A 5,703-nucleotide genomic window follows, 5' to 3' on the forward strand; every position below is an offset into this window, starting at 1 on the left:
CATTCAGCGTGGTAGGTTCAGGAGAACTGCAGTACCAACCTTGGCTCCAGGCAACACTCTGACAGCAATTCCTGCCACCTCTCAGCCTCAGTTTTCCCAGATGCAATGACAAGGTGTTGAAGGAGGCCACAGGTCCCCCTGCTTCCTCCTATTAGGACTTTCTGGTCTGCTTCAGCCCCGGGGCCCTCTCCCACAGCCCCTAGTCAGCACATCTGCCCTGATGTCCTCTGTCCCCTCTGCTGGGTCTGGCTCAGCCATCCTCGGCCAGGACGTGGCACACACTTGAATTTTCACATGCAAGAAGGTGATGGGAAGGCCTGGGAAGAACTTGGCTTCCCATGCACCAGGCGCTGTGCAAAAGGCTCTTGGTGCATGGCTTCGCTCAGCTCACCATACCCGAGATGGGGTTATCTGGTGCTTTCTGTTTTGCAGGGGAAAGGTGAAGAGTGTGCCCAAGGTCTGCTGCTAGGAAGGGACGGAACCAGGGTCCCAGAATCCAGCAGCCCTTCCGCTGCTTGCTGTTTCAGGCAAGACACCCCGAGCAAGTTCCCTTTCCTAGGGGCCATCTGGAGCTCTCCCACAGAAGCTCTCGATCTATCTCATTACCCTTACTTCCCCTAAGGGACTGGGAACTTTGATGAAACGCAACTTCAGTTGCTGGTGTCTCCTCCCAACACTCTGCCAGGTCACAAGGTTCACGGCTGAGACTCTCCGGGCGGCACTGAAGGGGTGGCAGTTTCTGGATTCAGCTGCCGCTTGTTGCTGGGATAGAGGGTAACACCGCCTGCTGACCCGATCTAGTGGGGCAGGACCCAAGGATCTCAGGAGGGGAGAAGGTGGAAGCGCTTCATGATACATTTCAGTTCAATGCCATCCCTATTGGCTGGCCCACTGTGGGTTTACTGGGAAACTGTGGTCAACACCACAGACCCAGACTCTGCCTTCCAGAAACCCTGGTAGAAAAAACCCAGTGAGGTTTATTCAAGCTGACCTTCCTCCAGCAACCTGGGGACCAAGGAAGGTCATTCAGAGGAAGTGATGTGAGCCAAGGGTGAGTGGGAAATGAAGTGGGAGGGCACGAAGGAGGATGCACACTGAGAACTGACAATAAAAAAAAAAAAGTGTCAAGTGGCAGCCTGGGAGGCCCAGGAGAGTTTGGCTTCTGATCCAAAAGCTATGGGGACAAGTCCCTGCTTGAGGGACAACGGAATGAGGAGTGATGTGCTGTGAACTGTATTTTAAGGAGATCACAGAAGAGGTGTGGGACATGGCTTGTTAGGCAGGGAGGGACACTCAGGGGGCTGCAGATGCTGGTGCTCCAAGGAGGCAGGAGGGAAGCCCTGCCCTGCTGGTTGGCAGGCGGCAGGCGGAGGCAGAAGGAAGCGGGACGGAGCCCAGGGAGCCTGGGTTAAGCCTTCCCATCTGAACAGGATTGCCTCCAGCTCTAGTCAGAGTCTCAGGGGCAGGGGGCTGGGGCCGTTGGGGGTGGGAAGGGAGTGTGCCAGCCTGTGCCAGACTTGCTTCCCAGCCCTGCTGTCTGGGAGCTGCTGATGGTGCCATTGTGCCCAGACTGCATCTGGTTGACCCCTGATGTGGACCCACTTCTGAACTTTCCCAGAATAATGAGGGCTTGAGTCCCAGGGCGGTCCAGGCTGCCATCTCTGCCCCCAGGTGGGGCTTTGGTTCCAGAGCGTGTGCGCTGTGTGCAACACAGAGCCTCTTCCACTTCCTTCTGAACAAGCCAGGGGCGGTGAATTATTAGGAGAGAGGATTCTTCTGTCCTAGCAAGTGATTCCAGGCATGGGGGCCAGGGGGCTCCAGGGAACAAAGTGAGACCTAGAGACGCCAGAGAGAGTGGAAAAGGGGTGGTGGGTCTCCTTCCACCTTTCCTGACACCCTTCCTGCCCTGAGCCCCTGGGGCTGCAGCTGCTCAGGCAGAAGTCTTCAGAAATCTCCGCCAAGGCTTCATTCCCACTGTGGCCGTCTTCTGAGCCTGAATCTCCAGTCCGACCTTGAGCTCCAGGTATATGTACAGCCCACCTGACGTCTCCCCTGATGTTCCCCTGAAGGTCCTCACACTCAGCGCCTTCCCAAAACCCGTTCCTCCACGCCCCCTCTCCGCAGTGAATGGCACCTCTGAACGGCGGGGTGCCCAGGCCAGGGGTCTTCCTTCTCCCAGGACTCCGCCCCCTCTCTGCAGCTGCCACCTCGACCCAGGTGCCTTCAGTCTTGCCGCTGGTCTTCAGTCTCTGCCACTGCCTCCAGCCTCACCTCTTCCTCAGCACCGTCCTGCCATCTGCCCTTTAAATGCTGCCTTCTGGACTTCTCTGGTGGTCGAGTAAGAATCCACTTGCCAATTCAGGGGACATGGGTTTGATCCCTGGTTCAGGAAGATTCCACCTGCTGTGGAGCAACTATCCCCATGGCCCTTGGGGTGAAGTCTGAGCTCCCAATGACCCAGCTCTTCTGGGCCCTGACAACTCTGCAACCGAATCTCTTGCCCTCCCTTTCCAGAACTCCCCCTTCAGCCACTTTGAAGCGCTTGCTCTCTATCAATCCTGAAATACCCCTTGCTTCCCCAGGCCTTTTGCACCTGCTGGGAAAGCTCCTCCCCATGTTCATGCAGGATCACCTCTATTCCCCTATCAGATCCCAGCCTTCACACTCCATTTCTAGGGAAGCCTTCCTGATGACCAAGTTGGTTAGGAGTGCCTGTCCTAGCAATGGTTCTTTCATTCAGCAAATATTTACTGCTTGTTTAGATGAGCTAATCCCGGTCCCAGCCATTTTGAATACATCCAGAAACAATCCCAACCACCATCCATGCCTCTAGTACAGCTCACATTCAAATGGGGTTGGGGATGGGTGAGACAGACCATAAACAATACCAAGTGAATAAGCAACTGATCCAGTGTGGGTGAAGGCAATGGGTGCCATGAAGAAAATGGAGCGAGGGAAGCGGGAGGTAGAAGGCAGGTGGGGCGACTGCAGTCCTCACTGGAGATGGTAACCTTTGGGTGAAGACTTTGTCAACAATCTCCAGCCAAAGACTACCAGGAAGACAGGAAAATTATCACCTTGGGTTTCTGACTCGTAGTGAGGGACAGCACCCTCCATGAGGAGCATGGGGACCATGGGGCCACTCAGAGAGTGTTAGAAAGGCCTTACTCTAGGATTTGGACTTGGGTTAGATGGTTTAGAAGGGCTCCAGGAAGCAGGACTTTTCCTATGGATTGGATGCTGTCAAGAGCGGGGGCAATTCTATGACTGGGGATCTTATGAACCTTAAAGAGAAGGAGGGACGACCAGCCCCAGGCTACTATTAACATCAGCATGACACAAGTTTTCCTTATGAACTGTAGGGGGATAGCCGTAACAGATTACCACAAACTTGGTGGCTTAACAGAAATTTACTCTCACAGTTCCAGAGGCCAGAAGTTTGCTATCAAGATGGCAGGGTTGGTTCTTCTGGAGGCTCTGTTTCATGCCTCACTCCTTACTTCTGGTGGCTGAAGGCAGCCCTTGGTGTTCCTGGGCTTCCAGATGCATCATTCCAGTCTCTGCCTCTTCTGCACAAGTTTCCCCTGTGTCTCAATGTCTTTCCCTGTCTCTTACAAGGACATTTACCATTGGACCTAGGGCCCACTCTCATCTAAGATGATTGCATATCAAGATGCTTACCGTAATTACATCTGCAAAGACTCTTATTCCAAATAAGGTCACATTCTGAGTTCCAAGTGGACGTGCCTTTTGGGGTCACGAGTCAACCCACTAAGGGATGGCTGGTCCTTTTAGTGGTTTGGATGCAATGTCCTGAAAATACCAATTAAGTCTAACCATTCTATTGTACCATTTAGGACCTCTGTTGCCTTATTGATTTTCTGTCTAGATCTGTCCATTGATGTGAGGTGTTAAAGTCTCCTCCTGTCACTGTTTTCCCATCAGTTTCAACCTTTATGTCTTAGTATTTTAGATATTTGGGTGCTTCCGTATTAGGTGCCTATATGTTGAGTGTAAAATCCTTTCTTGTATTGATCCTTTTACCATTATACACTGTCCTTCCTTATCTTTCCTTAACAGCCTTTGCTTTAAAGTCTGTTTTGTCTGACTTGAGTACTCAACTCCAGCTTTCATTTGTTTGCATGGAATATCCTTTTCCATCCCTTCACTTTCAGTCTCTGTGGGCCCTAAGGTGGGTCTCCTGTAGGTAGCATTATTCCTAGGCTCCTGTTTTTTCATCCTGTCTGCCACTCTGTCCTTTGATTGGAACATTCAGTCCACTGACTTTAAGGTAATTATTCCTTTTTGTAGTTTGGATAACGTTCACGTTTTGTCTGTGTTCAGACATGATGGTCTTGACCCATCATGGTCACAGAGTGGTCTTGTCTGGACACTGATGTTCTGTGAAGCTGTTTATGTGCAGGAGAATACCAAGGCCCAGCTGTGGGAGCCAGGTCAGCCACTGGAGGCCAGGGCCTGCTGTCCTCTTGTTCAACTTGAAGGCAATGAGGGAGGGAGCCATCTGGGGGCAGAGTTCCAGCCACAAGGGCAGGATGGGAGTGTGCCTTGAAGGGCCAGCCAGTCCCTGGGGTGGCTGCGGCAGAGGGAGCACGGGGGAGAAACGTAGGGGGACAGAGAGGCAACGGGAGGGGGTGCAGAGCAGTGTGCACAGTGGCTCTTAACACTGCAGGAAATAAGGGGCCTCGGGAATGCTCTGAGCAGAGCAGTGATGGAGTCCAGTCAACACCAGGACTGCAGTCATCAGCAGGCATGGTTTTGATGGAGCGTTAGGACAAAAGCCTGACTGAAGTGGATTTGAGTGCGAGTGGAAGAGAGTGAAGACACAAGACAAACCAATTCTTTCCAGAAGTTGTACTGAAAAGTGGAGCAGAGAAACAGGAAGTTGCTGGTGAGAAAGTGGAATCAAGAGGTTTTTTGCTTTGTTTCTCTTTGAAAGCAGTGATGGTGCATTTGAATGCCGCTGGGAAAAGTCTGGCGGAGAAACCATCTTGACGGTGTCAGTTGGAGAGGGCATAACCCGAGGGGAGGGAAGACGGGCTCTGAGTGCAGGCAGTGGCCTGGCTGTGGAGGAAGACCATGGTAACGAGGAGAGGGCTGGGCTGCGGGGGCTGAGGCCGGCTGGCCGGCCAGCCGGCTGGGAGACTTCATCAGCAGAGGCTCTCTGTGGAAAGCCTCCCTCCACATCTCAGCGGCACTTCCTGTCAGTAACCTTGCCCCCAGGCCACGAGTGCAGTTAACAGTGTCTGCAGGAGCCTTTAGACACCCCGCCTGGCCCAGGTGTGGAGACAGCACTTGAAGCTCCACAGAACCCAAAGGGAACCAGAGATGGGAGACAGAAGGGAAGGAAATTGAGAAAGAGAAAAACCAGAAAGGGATCAAAATTCAGCCCTGTCTTCCACAGACTTCAGGCACAGGCAGGGGCCGCAATACCCTGTGCTGTTCACAGCCCGAAGCATCAGGGCCAGGTTTGAACTGCTAAGAAATTCACTTGTCAAGCTGAGCACTCTGTGAGCCTCAAGTTCCCAGCTATAAAGGGGGGAACACCACCAACCTCCTCTTGGGTCTTCTGTGAGAATTTAGGGGTTATAAAACACGTAAGAGTACCATTAGGGTGCCCAACAAGGAGCCAGATTTGTTTTCCTTCTCCCCGCTCATCTCCCACCCTGAGGGACCATCCTACAT

Source organism: Bos javanicus, chromosome 2, assembly GCF_032452875.1.
Source record: "Bos javanicus breed banteng chromosome 2, ARS-OSU_banteng_1.0, whole genome shotgun sequence".
NCBI classification, from domain to species: domain Eukaryota; kingdom Metazoa; phylum Chordata; class Mammalia; order Artiodactyla; family Bovidae; genus Bos; species Bos javanicus.